Source organism: Armigeres subalbatus, chromosome 2, assembly GCF_024139115.2.
Source record: "Armigeres subalbatus isolate Guangzhou_Male chromosome 2, GZ_Asu_2, whole genome shotgun sequence".
Classification (NCBI taxonomy): Eukaryota; Metazoa; Arthropoda; class Insecta; order Diptera; family Culicidae; genus Armigeres; species Armigeres subalbatus.
The window spans coordinates 211113375-211129865 of NC_085140.1; the positions used below are offsets into that span (position 1 = coordinate 211113375).

At 38.5% G+C, this 16491-nt stretch overlaps 1 protein-coding gene across 7 annotated transcripts in view; it reads right to left on the reverse strand.

The window, feature by feature from the left end:
• Nucleotides 1–16491, reverse strand: part of LOC134211577 (semaphorin-1A) — a 283656-nt gene that overhangs the window by 61075 nt on the left and 206090 nt on the right. For 3 of the 7 annotated variants that reach the window (XR_009979042.1, XR_009979041.1, XM_062688577.1), the window contains exon 1: nt 1897–2816. The exons of 2 other annotated variants lie outside the window; for them this stretch is intronic. The gene's annotated coding sequence lies outside the window, so the exon portion shown is untranslated. Of the gene's footprint in view, nt 1–1465; nt 1659–1799; nt 2817–16491 lie in introns of those variants that run through there. 2 more of the 7 variants (XM_062688581.1, XM_062688579.1) reach the window with 2 other exon arrangements.

Sequence of the window (16491 nt, forward strand, 5' to 3'; positions counted from 1 at the left end):
ATCTGCTTTTGTAAACAAAAGTTCAAACGTCGTTTAGACAAATCTGATAGCACTCCCACGCAAACCAACACCATCAATAGGTAACTGAAGGTTCCTGGTACCTGTTGGTGGTGTTAGTTTGCGTGGGGTGCTATCATGTTCGTCAAATCGACGTATGAATCTTTGTTTACAAAAGCAGGAGAGTCGTTTTGAAAATTTTGTCTTGAAATGGCACAGCCGTGTTGATCACTATTAAATTTGATAATGATCAGCCATCGTGGTTAAGAGTTATAAAGAAAATTTTAAATTAGGCCATACTTGGTTTGTGTCTTGGCTAAATGCGAGAAAGGCGGTATCACTACTACGTGAATTAAATTGTTTTTTTATTTACACATAATTAATTCCACAATTAATAAAAAATTGACTCAACAATTTATAAACAGTCCTTCCTGGAATGATCAAATTTGACCAGCTGAAAAAAATAGGAGTGTTTAAAATATTGTAGCTTTCTGAAGTATAATAAAAATTTGTTTATCAAAGATTTACAATTTTGGGATATTAATCGAAAACTGATAGTTATTTCAAATATAAGTATGTTAAGTGAAGTCTAAATAATAATAAAACAAACAAAAACACCAGAGTGTTGATTAAATTTGGCCTTTCTAATACATTTTAATGGCGCAGAGAGGCTATACGATAGGCAAAAATCTTCAAAAGGTTTTAAAATAGAAGACTCGAAATTAGAATACCATTCGACACAGTTGCCTTGTTCGACAAATAATATGTTTTAGGCTGACACAATTATATTTTTCAGAATTATTGTTCGGTTGGACAGTACAAAGAAAAATCCAAGCGAAAACTCTTATTGTTATGTATTTCGGTTCCTTAGAAAAAATATGCCAAAATGTGTGTCATTCAATCCATCTCATGAAAACAAAGTTCAAAACAGCTTCCATTTCGTGCAGCAATACAACAAAATCCATTATGATTTACAACCCACACAACGATCGATACGTGAGGATATCGTTGGAGATTGAGTTTATGTTGCAACGAGATCCTTGCGTGGGCATTATTCGTCACGATTATTCTAACGCTTCAACCATTCTACCAAACGTGCACACAAAAAGCAGCGAAAGAAGACACAAAAGCCCAAAACATCTCGAAGAGAAGAAGGATCGCCCAAAGCAGAAAAGGGGAAAATGGTTACGTTGCGATGAAGCGAGACGAATACAACGAGAAAATTTGGGCCTTGGCCAACACAAGAGATATTTTATGTGCCGATCGCAAACGATCCTGAGAAGTATAGAATCACTGAAAATCCAGATGAATAACTATCAGTGACTGCTTCTCTATTTGGCAGTTTGAGTGGATTTAAAGCTACCAAGAAAATGTAACAAAAGTGAGCTGGAATTTTCATGGTTGTTGAAAAGTATTATAGAAATTATTTAAAAAAATATTATTTCTATGTATTATGCGTTTGTCCTACCTGCCAATTGCGTGTATGTACTGATAAGCATGGTCAAAGTTTCATGAGTCATTGCATGATGAGTAAATAGTGATGGATTCGATATGAATCATTTTCATGCTGAATTTAAACATTCGCATGAATCATGCCACAGCATAAAAGGGTTGTTCACGTTTTTATTACAAATCACAATCCTTACGTTACATGAAATGCACTGAAATAATGAGGATATCATTTAGATCAAGTTACATATAACGAACACTTCGCCTTGTTCGAAATCACATTCGTCATTTTGTCGAACACTTCTTTGTTTGTAACTCGTTAACAAATGAAAGAAGACATCGCCCTAATTTACCTCATAGTATCATTACGTTGTGCAAATATTCACTTCCCACATCCAGCTTGGTATTTATTGTAAAACAGTGCGTACAAACATTGAAGGAAACACCCACCAGTCGAAGATGAAGAATGGCTCTTCTTATCAGCATGCACAGCTCACTTGACTTGACATATGGCCTCTTGTTGACAAGTCTTCTACCATCACCGTTTTATACGCGCCATGCGTGCTTTAGCTCCAAATTTAAAACGCCTCTATTATCCCGTTACAAACTCGTTCTTTCGAGGGTGCAATTCCGCTGTTTTTCTTCTCTGATGTGAATCGTGATTGAATCAAGATTTCGAGATACCACACTTCACTCGCTCTCTAGCTCACGCAACGCAAAGCGGCAATGTAAACGAACTGATTTATTATCACAAATTGGATTAAACTCCCATTATCATCAACTTGCTTGCTGCTCGCCTTGCCTTTATCCTCGTTGATCACTCGGTACACGCACTCAGTAAACACCTTTAATATAAAAATCACTTTCGCACTCGCACTTCCTCTTGCAGAGGTTGATGGAAACAGTAAACCACACGGAGGCTAAACAAATTCATCACGATGAAGCTTTGTTGCCTTCTTTAGTTTCGCCAGTCAGTGTGGCGGCAAGTGGAACCGCAGTTCAGGCTAAGGTCACCGCCGTAACCCTCGTTTACTGTACTGGTCACAAAGAACACACATCGATCAATCTCACGGCAATGTTTCGGTTGTTTGGTAACCTTCGCGTTTGTTTTACGTCCGAAAACAATCTTAAATCAATCAAAACGCTACTTTTCTTGACCAACCAACGACAAGACGGTTTCCGACTCAGAAATATCACTCGCGCGCTCATTCGATCACGGGAAACGACAACATCGCGCTGTCTATTGTCACCACGGCTAAACCAGCACTGACTGGAGAGGAGCTGACGAGGTTTGTTATTCCTACGTTCGTGCGACTCAGTCAAGGCGAAGTTGAACAAGTTGACCGAAAACCGGCTTTGGCTTGGTTTGGCTTACACGACCGACCGCTAGCGCACTACTACTGTCGCCTCCGTCGCCGCAACACACACCAGCCAGCAATCTTCCTGTCTTCCTTTTCGACTGCCCTGCCCGCTTGTACTGTGTATGCAGCGTAATGAAAACAGAAGAGAATTTAAAATAAAATCCTCTATATAGGTACGATGTGCTGCGCTGCGCTGAGATCAGTGCAGGTGGCGAAGGCGGCTTCTTATGAGCACGTTCTCGTAGTGTTTGGGATATGTGGTTTTCATGAAACCAAACTGCTGAATATTCAAGATCGGCAAAAATCACAAGCTTTGAATTAGTTTGATGCGAATCAGAATAGAACTAACGTTTAAATAAGGATACTTTCTGATGGAATATTATTTGCCTAGAAAATAACGTTGGAATTTTAAAATGTGTAGCTAAAATTTGTTTGTGTGCGTATGTCTGTGTGTACGTATGTTTGAATGTGTATGCTATGTGTGGAACCCTTCCGTTTAAATGTGATTTTTTTAATTACTTGCAATGAATTTCATTCAATGGAAAATCTTTTTCTTTCGCTACTCACTGAAAATGAAATTGATTGGTCAACACTTTCAATTGACTCGTCAAAAGCATTTATCACCTATCTGAAAATAAATTAATGAATCCTATCGAGCTTTTAGTTTTTTTCATGCGATATACAATATATTACATAATATGTACTTTTTGGCTCGCAATTGTATGAGTTTTTATTTATACAGTCTTGTGCCTTACATTCACTATAAAATTTGACAAGGTAGAAGTGCCACTTGGGAGATGCAATATAAGAAAAATATGAGGCTAACACGATGATACATTTAAGGCCCAGGGAAGTCGAGAAAATTTCCATCCCAAAAATTGGACCACAAATGACACACATTTTGGCATATTGGACCGGGAATCGAACCCAGCCAATTCCAGCGTGGTCTTGCTTTGTAGCCGCCCATCTTACCGCACGGCTAAGGAAGGATTTTAGTAATATTCATTTAATTCCATCACGTTGTAATCTTTACAAATACGTATTTTGACCTCAACAGTAAGCCCATGTTCAGGATCGAAATTGTCTCAGCGTATATATGAAACTGTTAATCAGACATTGTTGAAGAGCTTCCCTCTTACTCTCAAGGGCTAAATATCTAACGGAGAAAATCGCGCACCATACAGCAATATGACAGAATAAATCAGAAAGTGTACGCCTTCAATCACTTGACTTATCTCATCTAACAATTACCGCCTTTATGTACAACACGCTCGGCAGCAGCACGCTGCGCTGGTCAATTGATTTTCCACTGAGCGTCGCACGGCGATGTGGGGGCCATAGCGGTGTAAGAAGAATTTTTATGACCTGCAAAATAGACCACTTCGAGAGTAGCGCAAGCCACCCATCACACAGACAGCAAATGGACGGTAATGTTTCCGAGCGGTTTCACTTTTAAGGTCTTGTTCTGCGTCGCAGCATTGCCGGACGAACATTGCACAGCTTATTTGTAATCCGAAACGATCAGTTGGACCACAAGCAAAGTGGTAACGCGAAACAGTGGGATTGCCGAGAGGAACAAAGTGTACGGCAATTGTTCTACAAGTGGTGCTATGGAACAAAATAAACAAATTTTTTCCAGGTGAAAAGTGATATTGGTTCACTATGTGCACCCTCGCAAGCTATACCAACCGTTTGATCTACATTTTTCAGCATACGTGAATCTAAGACATGAGCTAGTAGTTAAAGATACAGTAAAGTCTTCCTTACACGATATTAAAACGATTTTAACTATTAGAAGTTCATAATATTTCAGTTGCAAGTATTCCAAACTACTAAGATCACATCTGTTACAGACCATCGAGTGAGGATGACTTCACTGTAGGTGGTAGTTCAGCATCTACCAGCGTTGTAAGCTGCGGTTGTCATGCCAACCAGGGAAACGTGTCGATCGGACACAGCACACTTTGCCAGTAATGAGCGTATTATAATTTATTTGAAAAATTTACCAAACAAGGCTAACGTGTTTTCGACTCGAGGGATCAAATGTTTCAGCCAGCAGCACCGCAGTGCCGTACCAAAAAACAACACTGGGGCAAATCTTCGCACAGAAAACTACAACAGTCGATAAAAACACACAATAAATTAGTGTGGTGTGATATTGTGCGGCGCAGGTACCGCAGCAGAACGGGTACAGGTGGAATGCCATTATATTGGCTAAGCTAAGGGATTAGACATTCATCGGCTGAAACGTGGAGGTTCATTAACGTACTCGTTGTAGATGGTGTTGATTAGGGTTCATGCTTGAATTGTGTAAAAAAATCCAATCGTCATACACGATCATTTGAGCAGAGCATGGTGTCATCGGAGTTTGTACGGCCCAGGATAATGTCCTTGGACGTAATATGATAGTATTGGATTGGACCCTCTTGGGACTGAGTGCCTGATCTGTTAAGTTATCGTTGACATAGGTACGTAAATAAAACTGAAGAAATAAAGCCAGGCGGGTTAGAATGGTCATTTGTAGATGAGGTAGATACTCTTGATTGAATCTTAACTTTTCTTTTACAATGTGATTCTTTCAACAATAAAAGATTGAGGATAAAATTTGTCCAATAGTGGTAAAACCTGGAAATTCCTAAAGCTGTCAAATAACGTAAAGTTGAAAGTTTGGATTTAAGTTTGGAATTATGAATCAAATGTAGTCTCCAACACTAGCCTGTCCTAACGCACATTGAATGATACTAATTTCTGGTTATGACTACGTACTGCTTCTAAGCGATTTGCCACACAAAAAGCACGAACTATTGCGCACTGGTCAGTTCTTATTTCTATTGTATGTAAATACAACAACCATTTGACAAAAACTGGGTGCTGCGAATAGAGCCATGGATGCCAGATACATTTTTTATAAGTCTGTTTCCATCTCAGCAAAATTTATGTATTTGTCTGTATAGAGTTTAGAAGGTACAGAAGTTAGAAAATTATTCAAAAACATGCAGTTTTGACAACGTAAAATATTGAGGTTTCAATAATCCAAAAATTCGGTGTAAGACTTAGTTGAGTCAAGTACGAGCTGAAGGGATTCCGTTAGTAAGCCCAGAAGGATTAAGGTCGGAAGTCAAACTAATTCTGTATGGAAATCCGTATCTTTTGGGCACCCTTATGGTATTATTTTGGGCTTTTGAACGGGCCCATTTTGGGTTTAGAATGGATTAATTTTGGATTTCTGAATGGAATCTTTTTAGGTTTCCGGAAGGATGGTCTAGGATAAATTAGAACTCTGTTTGGAAGCCCAAAGTTTTCGAAAACTGAATGCCTGTAAAAGTCTGTAACTTCAATCAAAAGTTTGTATAATGTCTGTAATAGGGTGCCAATGAAAATGACATTTTCGAATTTCAAAAAACGGCATTGCTCACAAGTTTCTTTACCCCAAGATATGACCTCATGCATAATTTTAGCTCAATCGGACATTATTTAGGGGTGCCTAACATTTATCAAATTTTTCAAATTTTTACCCATGAAAATTTTCGCAAAGGGATCAAAGGAAAAGTCGAAAATCGAATTTTTGTTTTTGATTCCAAATGACTTAAAAATGCATGAAAAGTCGAGATCTAATCTGCCATTATACGCATAACTGTCTCATGTACACAGGAAATCCCAGCAAACATGGGACAAATATGCGTCTGACGGAAGTAATGCAAACTTAAAAAAAATTGAAAAAAAACGATTTTTTTCATTTTTGGGACTTTTTTTCAAATTTAAATTTTTTTTGGCAAGATTTTGAGCACCCCTAAATCATGTCCGATGGAACTCAAATTTTGCATGGGGGCATATTTTAGGGCTTAGGAAATGTTTGCGTAACGTCCGGTTTTTAAACTCGTTGGAAAATTGTTTTCGCCATAAGGAATTCCCTTGGGAAAATTTTCATGGGTAAAAATTTGAAAATTTTGATGAATTTTAGGCACCCCTAAATCATGTCCTATTGAGCTCAAATTTTGCATGGGGTCATATTTTGGGGTAATGAGTAATGTCGTTTATGAGTAATGTCGTTTTATGAAATTCGATGACATTTTTTCCCATTCATTCCATTGGCACCCTAGACTGTAATGTCTGTATGCAAGAACAAATGTTTGATGAATACAGATATACAGACATGTCTGCTCTCAAGCGAGTAGGGGGATGTTTTGAAATCACTCCCATAAGCAAAATTATTTTGCAGTTACGTGGCTCCCTGCTCTTCGAACTTTTCTTTCCATGCTGAATTTGGGTGCACAAATGCGCGAGACTTTACATGACTTTACGATGGTTCACATACATTCTCGCTCTAATGAGCTGCTGAATCTCGTAAAACTTCGTAACGAGTGCTTTTTAATAGCATTCCTACAAATTTTCCCCTGGATATATGGTGTGGAAATATTTGTCACAAAGAATACAAAACTCAAAGTTTGTTTATTTTTATTTTTCCCCAAAAAATAACAATGCTTCTCAATATAAGATCTAAAACGAACATAACCACAATCTTCAATGTTTGGCTTCGGCACAATAGAAAATTATGGCTTCAGTTTGACAACCAAATCGATTCTATTCGCACCACCCATGACAAAATTAGTTATCGTAATCATCTGCTGGTTGAACTCGGGCATGAAGGAACGTGACCTACCAAATTAAATATCTTCGCTAAAATTTGAATACGTAGGGTATTTGTTTCGTTATTAATACTTTGCTTTCATGTCAATAAGATTCGCAGAATTGACAATTTCGGCTTAATCTGTTATATTTTGATGCAATCGTGCCAGAAACGCCTTCCCTCCATAGAAGATGATTTAAGAAAATTTTGGAACGAATCATACGGCTGAAAATGCTAATTGGAAAATGCATCATTGGAAATGATGTTTTGTTAGAAAGGCCATTTGGCCGAACAGGTTATATGGCCGAACGGATTTGTGGATTACAGAGTCTCTTAATTCTCGTGCATACATGGATGAGACAGTGTGCCATGAGCTACAAAAGCTCACGTAGCACCGATTCTGTGCGACGAGAGAAGCTAGCGCGCGCATAAAATAACTGAGTGAGCATGTCTCAATGTATGTCTCATGAGACTCATCTCATGCGCTAGGAATGCATAACTGGCGTTACTTAGGCGACGATATTATTGAATGAAAATTTCCCGCCCAAGCTGTTTTACGCACCTCCGCTGTTGTTTGCAAAGGTTTGCCATGACAAACAGCGCATGAGCTGATCGCATTGAGATGTCTCAATGCGACTCACCAATGTCATTGTGAGGTACACAAGCTTCATGAGACTCGCGTGCGCAAAATTTAATGTACGCGTAGCAGTCGTTGCTCAATCTCATCCTTTTTTGTACGCGTGCATGATGTCTGGTGGATTATATCCTTTGACCGAATAATCATGGGCGTCATGGCCGTGTAGTCAGTGGCATCAGTCGATTCAGGGTTCAATTCCCGCTCTAGTAAGGGGCCGTACACTTATTACGTAAGCAATTTTTCTGGGTTTTTCAAGCTCCCCCTCCCAACATGTAAGGTTTTTTCCATACAAAAGATTTTTTATTTATCTGGCGCCTAAGATATTGACAGACCCCCCCTTCCCCATAAGTGCTTACGTAATATGTGTACGGCCCCTTTAAGGAGAAAACTTTTCGTAAAGCGGAAAACTCTCAAGTGGTCCACTGGATGTTGTGTAAATGTCCTGTCCGTTGGCTAATGCTAGGTGTTAAGCATTCAGTCAGTGCGACCTGTAGTCGAAGAAAGTGATCCTGTCTTTAATAGAGAATGTAGACAGAGTGAAGTAATGAATCATAATTATGAAGTAAGAAATAACAAATAAGAAGGGATAAGTGTAAAGCAAGAATTGCGAGGTAAGATGTCTCACTCACTCATTTCTTAACGCTTACTTCGTACTTCTCACTTTGCACAATGAGAAGTGAGAAACGATTAGTCAGAAATAAATAAATAGGAGTAAGATGTCTCATTTCTCACTACTCATTTCTCACTTGTCACTTCGTTATTCTCACTTCCCGTAGTGATAGCATTTTTCACATTCACTTCATCATGTTTGTTCATATGACTCCTTCATCAAACGGATCAGACAAACGACATTTTTGGCCGTATGACCCACTCGGCCAAATGTAAATTTTTATTTGTTTGATTGTATACCTGTATCTGACCTATGCTTAATCAAGTTAAAATTTTTATTTACGACCCAATGGCACTTCCAGCCAAATGACCATTTCGGCCAAACGGCATTTTCCACCCTGTTTGACCTGTTCGGCCAAACGACATTTTCAGCCGTGTGACCCGTTCGGACAAAGCATTTCGGCCAAATAGCTTTTTCGACCAAACGACTTTTTCAGCCAAAATGACGAAGTCCATATGTCCAATTCGGCCAAATGACATTATTGGTCAAATGATTATCAGCCAAATGAGTTTCGGTCCATTGTTTGTTCAAACAAATTACATATTCGGCCAAACAACTTTCGGCCTAGTGGCTTTAGACCAAATTACTTCTAACTAGGCGTGGAAAGGAAGTGTTAACTTATTAAATACTAGTACAAGCATTTTAAATTTATTCTTTTCTTTGCCCAAATGTAGGTCATATTATAAATTATAACATTTGGCATTTTTACCCAGAATATTTATCAACATTATGAAAGGAAATGGTACACAGGAATGGAGAGTTGAGAACTTCCAACCCACCTAACTATTATAGAGCAACTGTGACAATCTTGATTCATGGGACCTACGAGACACGGTGTCACCAACAGTTTATGAGTGGGAAAACGGTTCCATTCTAAATCGATTAGATCAGCCAATGTGGAGACTTTACATAAATGCAGCTTAGGAACTAAACAATTAGTTGAAACCTGTTACCAGCACTTTTAACGTCATCGAAGTGCGCTGCGGTACGTTGGTACCTTCATTAGCACACGGGTAAGCTTTGTTCGCGGAAACGACCACGCGATTATCGGCAAGGGGTCCTTTAATAACAACGCATTAAAATTCATAAGCAAAGACCAATGCCAGAGCTGCAGCGTAGGTATGCCGCATCGAGCGGGAAACCCGTTTTGGCTGTGAAGTGAGATGAAATCAATCGCTAAGCTTTCTGTGATTTTTCTTTTCGTGTCGTGTGGGCCAGCATCCACCTCTGCCCGTCGGGGACACATCATTTCCCATTGACAGCTCTGTTATCTGAGGTACAAGCATTTGATTGGGAATAGGTATATTCTATACTCCAAAGCAGAACTAGCAAATTACTAATCAACGGTGGTCCCATGGCCATGTGTGGAAACGTTATACGATCGGATCGGTTTTCCGCCTATCGGCGATGACGATTCTGCACAAATGGTGACTGGACGGACACTGGCCGGTCCGATATCATGGAGACACTGTGTCTCGCGCGCGCGTTCTCTCGCTGGAACGTGGGACCGGATGACGCTATTTATTCATACTAGGATTAGGTTTAATCCAACTGCGCAAAAACTGTCAATTGATAAATGAAAGCTTTTTGCCACATGTGATCCAAATGAATGGCAAACAGTTTGAATGCTGGTTTACTGCCAGAGCCGGTTATACTGCCCATTTTTTTGTAGAGGCTACATTTTGCTGAGTGATAACTCAAACATTTGTTGAAAATAGAATGAGAATACAGATTGCAAGAATGTAAACCAGAAGCAAAATATGATTGACCAACAAACATTGGAAGCTCATAGAGCGCTTATTCAATCAAAAACAGGCTTATTTAGCTAAAAAATAGCTTATTCAGCTAAAATTGTTTGTTGGGTTGACTATCTTTCTAATAGCACAAATTTTCTGATTCGTTTATCGAAAATTAAAAAATGTGATCTGAAACATGTTTTTGTTTAATTCGTAAGACTTTGATTTGGTTATTGAATACTCAAAAATCATTTCATCACTGGATTGACCACTGACAAACAGACAACGGGTTGAACATTTTACCCAAAAAAAACATCCACCAGAAATTATTAACACCATCTGTTGTTTGGCCAAACTTGAACTAGATAAAGGTAGAGAGCAAACCTGAAATGCGAACAAAAACGGTTGGAGCGTCGGCTATCGTTTTGCCATCTCGTTAATAAAGACACAAAAACAAAAAAGTTAGGCCATCTAAGGAACGTTCGCATGCACCGTTAAGTAAGTGAACGTTGCAAAATCACAAAGTGTTATGTCTGTTTGTCTGTGGGATGACACTAACGTTCATATAGTGACAATTTAGTTCATTCAGTTCATCATTGGATTTGTTCCATTTACAATTACTGGCAAAAACTCTCCGAACAATTTTATTTTTTTATGTGTATACACCATATGTAAAACTAACACATACTTTTTCCGAAATGATTTTTAAGTTTGGAATAGAAATACGTATAAACGATAACTTATAGTCTTATAATTTTTATTTTGAAATAGCTCATATGTTATGAATAATAAGCATAGGCAATAATTTACAACTTCGAGTAGAAGCAGTTTCTACTTCAAAACATCGTGCCGCGATGACCATCCATTGATCATCATTGTGCTTTCCCAGCTGGAGAACATCACTTCCTAGAACCCACTCTGCATCTCACACGCTAACTTGACCCAAACGGACGTCATCACCGTTTGAAAATCTGCCAGTCTTAGGGGCTCCATCAGCCAAAAACTGGCACATGAGTGGCCCCGGACCGGTTTCGAGCAAACTTTGGAGATCTCTCGAAAACCGACAAGTGCCGCCGCCATCACATTGGATATTAAGTGGACGAAGCAGCAACGCTCGTACGAAGCCTCGCAGGTCTCGACGGTCCAGTCGGCGTGATTTTTGCGAACAGTTAATTTTTGCGCCGCTTTCCACCCGCCTTCTCCCTAAACGGTTATAATGAATAATTTATGAATTCTCCCCTCCCCTTCTAAGGTATGTGTCACTTTGGCAATAAGTCAGAGCAAGTCAGAATCTATCTCTTAACATGTCGGTTGATGGATTGTTGTTGATCGTGCACGGACGGAGCACTCCTTCTCCTCCTATATGGAAAAGACCGACTCTTGAGCGAGGTTTGAGCTTTCGAGTGTTAGATTACATCAAGTGTGTACATTAAGCTCTAAATACTTCCTGATCGCGGCTAGCCTACAGGTCTGGCCGGTCCGTCGGTCGGTCACGGGAGATTGCCGCTGGCGAAGCGGGTTTCGAACAATCAGCGGGTTTGATTGATTACTCGCAAGTTTCACTAATCCAAAACAAAGTTATCACGCGCAATGACAGAGACGAGCAGCCGCAGCTGCTGCGAGAAGATCCCACCGAATTGATAGAGCCAAATTGATGGCGGTCCGGTTGGTTCGACCAAAACGAGAAAAAAATGTCGAGTTGTTGGTGATTTTGTTCACGGTTGAAAGAATCGTAAGTCGAGAGACATGAGAACCGATTTCAAATGGACAACTCATGTTTCCGTGTTTGAAACATTTGAAATAGAAGGAAATTGTGGGAGAAGTTTCTTCGTTGTGCTGCGATGGGAAGACTAAGGTGTATTGTCAATCATTAATACAAAGCAAAGTTTGTAAGGATGTTTATTGTTGATTTAGCTCAAGAAATTTCAACATGGGTGGTAAGTTTAAAGGAGGTAAGAAAACTGTCAGTTTTTCGTGGGACACTAACTGTTGACATTGAAAATTGGTGAACTTTCGTATAATTTATATCTGGTTTTCTAGTATGATTCCCACTATTGGCAAATATAATATTCGTCAAATTAATTAACTTTACTCTAATAAGAAAGCAGAAATCTGTTTTGCTGTTTTTTAAATGTAATTTTCAATTTTTGATTCTGCTGATTTCTGTGGATTTATAATAGGGTAAGGGGAGGTAATGTTAGCCTAGGATGTAACGTTGGCTCATCACTGAAATTAATCAATAACTGAGCAATTGTAGAGGTATTTATCACTGGTTCTCTAATAAAGTGTATCAAGCATATTTTAGTTACATTACGCTAGATTCATGCACTTTTTGCGCTTTTTCAACTGATAAACGTAATAAACTTGCGTAAAAATCACTTTAGTTTTTTAGCAGCCATTTAACCAGGCAGGCTGTGTAAGAGTTTCTTCTGCCCTTGTACTTGTCTGAATGGAGTTACCTATTCTTACACATTAGATGAACGGATATCAATCTCACTAAACTAAATTCATATTTGATTCACAATCTTCATAAGTATAGCGACACGATAAACCAAAATTTTTTGCCACAATATTAGGAGCACTTGTCGCTAAATTTCGGCATACGATTTTCATTTAAAGCAGCAGCATATTATAATTCCCTACCTCGCGATTTTACAATCAATTTATAGTGAATATTGCACCAACCTTTCATGGGCTGTAAAAGCATTCACCACCAGAGTTAATATTCGGAAAATATGCCGAACATAAAGTCCATTTCCCTCGAGACTCTTAATGTCTTAAATATTAGATTGTGCAACATTATTGTTGTTTTTTACTATTTTGCGTAATAACCAACAGTAAGCAAGTCTGGTGGCATAATTTTGGTTAGAGTTTCAACATATGAAGATCTACAACGTTGAATATGCTCAACCACAGCATGGTAACCCCCCTTATCAAGTTGAAAAAATTTAAGTGAAGTAAGTTTGACAAAACATAATTCAATAATGGCTGTAGGTTCACATGACAAATCTCACTTTCTGGATCTGAGGAACAGCTGACGGATACCGAAATTGATTTTGCACCACAATTACATGATACATCTAACAAATCAAATATGGCTGATAATTGACCATCTCCACATGACCTTATTTTTTTCTTCTTTATTAAAGAGGCTTTCAGCCCTTGGCTGGTTCACCTCTGGAAAATGATCTTCTTACTTTCTGTGGCCGTGTGTGATAATTAATTGTATTTTGTGAACCATAACGGATAATAGATTTTCCGAATTTGGTGCCACTCTGGACTGAAGGATCTAATGGTCTAAAGTAGTGTCAAAATGTGCAAAAACGCTTTGTTTGTACTCTGATTTCATTTTTAAAACTAATTACGCGCCGGATTGATAAATCCGGAAGTTTGTCCATGGGTCCATTATCTAATTGACTATGATAGCAAAAGTGACCTCGGACTGGTCATGAAATACCAGCCAGTTTGAAATGGATCTTTAGGTAAAACAGTCAGTTTTTTCATTATATCACTGCCATCCAGTGCACAATGAAAAAAATGTTCAAAACGTGAATAAATTCAATATCTTGGTTCGGTTTCCATCACAAACGCCCGAATCCTTTCGCCTAAAAAAACAAACGCCCGAAAACACCATTTGCCCGAATGGACCATACGCCTGAATTTTAATGATGTTTAATGATGAATATAGGGTTTCTTACCCCATTCCCAGCCTAACGTGCGTAATACTGCATTATTTAATTGATACTTATGACAGAAGCAACTTTTCCCGAATTTTATGAGCCGTGCAAACCTGCAATGGGGTTCACTTCTGCATAAAAAGGCTATTCTTGCTTATCGTTTGAAAAAGCTTTTATTTTATTTAAATTAACGAGGTGTAGCGCGTATTTCAGTCACAGCGATTGCTTTTTCGGCATACTTCAATTCAATTCCCGGCATAAGCGATTTTCGCTCAATCTCTCAACATCTAAATCTCTTATTCTCTCTCGGGACGGTAGAAAATGCGACGTAAACAAAAATATGCACGTTCCACGACAACGTGATGCCAAATGGTATTATTCATAATAATTTTTATTTGGTTGAGAAGATATATTCAATCATCCTAATTCCTTCCAAACATTTGAAAACTATTTTTTTTCCTTTTTGAAATCGAGAGAATTATAAATAAAACGATAGCGTCAACTTGCTAGACAGTTTTCCTATATACGATGAAGGATTATTTTCATACTAAAAAAGGCTTCTGGCTTTTTGGCAGCATGGTGCGGCTAGAAGTTCTTGAGCTGAGGTGATTTCTTGTTCGGTTTGAGAATACATTTTTGAATGTATTCTAATATGTTTATATAAGTTCTAGTGATACGAACAAAAAGGAAGGATTGAAGTGCGTGAGTTTAGCATTATTGTGTGGTGATTAACAGCTTCAAGCAATGATTGTATCGAGCTTTGTGACGATGTTCAGGTAAGTGTTTACTTGATGATACCGTTTTGTAAAAGTGGAAAGATTCATTCCGGCTCAGTGGTGTTAAATTTTTCATAACAAAAATAGGAAATTACCAATATCAGGGTATTTGCAATAAATAAATATAAAATTTCCTCAAATCATGCAAAATTTCCATAAACAATCAAAAAAAAATCACACATAAAAAAATGAGAATAAAAAGTGCTATGGATTTTAAAAGCAAAAAATCCAATTATAAAAGAAGAATTGCCCATAAAGAAATCAAAATGTTCCACGGAAAAAATACATAATTTCCATAAATAAATCAAAATTAGCAATAAACAATTACAAAATTTTCCACAAAATAATTTTTTCCACAAAAAACTAAAAACTTTCCACGAAAAAACAAGCTCAAGCTTGAGTTTTTTTTTCCATAGATGACCCCTTCTTTAAAAGTTCATGGAAAATTTCATCAATTTTAGTGCTTTTTGTTTTTTTATGGAAATTTTCTCATTTTTGACGTAAACTAGGTTAAAGGGGAAGACTCGGATACAGGTTGTAAAACTAAAATTTCCAAAATCGAGACCGTCACGAAATTAGGAGAGATTTCCAACGTTAATAGCGTCTTTATCTTTCGATGGATTTTTGAGATTTTATCATCAATCGATTCAGAAGCTCTCCAGCAATTTTCCAAATCCATCGATACTTTTAATTAATAATCTTAATTATTATTAAAATCTTCTTCTCTTCTTCATTGGCATTACATCCCCCACTGAGACATTGCCGCCTCGCAGCTTAGTGTTCAATTAGCACTTCCACAGTTATTAACTGCGAGGTTTCTAAGCCAAGTTTCCATTTCTGCATTCGTATATCATGAGGCTAACACGATGATACTTTTATGCCCAAGGAAGTCGAGACAATTTCCAATCCGAAAACTGTCTAGACCGGCATCGGGAATCGAACCCAGCCACCCTCAGCATGGTCTTGCTTTGTAGCCGCGCATCTTACCGCACGGCTAAGGAGGGCCCTTATTATTAAAATGAAAATGTTATTTCTTTCGAAACCCGGTAAAAAATTCAGAAATAATCAATCCCGTTTATACATCCCCTACACGGACATCAGATTGATGTAAAGTACGGGCCTTTTGGCCCACTGCTTCGTTTTCCCTATGTATTAAAAGACCCGTGTTTCGCGTGCGCGCGTCATTTTCATCCAGGATTTCATGGAGAGCAGACCAGGGCGTCCACAGAAGCGGTCCCAGCGACAACGGCTGTCGCAGCGAGGGTGGCGCGGATGAAATTTTTTCGCTACGGTGGTGGTGGCGGTCGTGGCAGCCGTTGTCTTCGGCATATTTGGCAATCAATGGCGTCCGTAGCACCGAATCAGTGAGTGGAAATTAATCGGTTCTTTTCAGGACCACCATTATATTTGGGAAGAAGGTTAAGTTGATTTTTTTTTAAGTGCTAATGTGGCATTTGCAACGATTTTGATGTCGGCGGCACAACATGAGTTGGTGATTGAAAATGAAATAAGTTCCGAGATGAACTTTATTCAAAATGCAACGCTACCGTCGGTAGTTGAA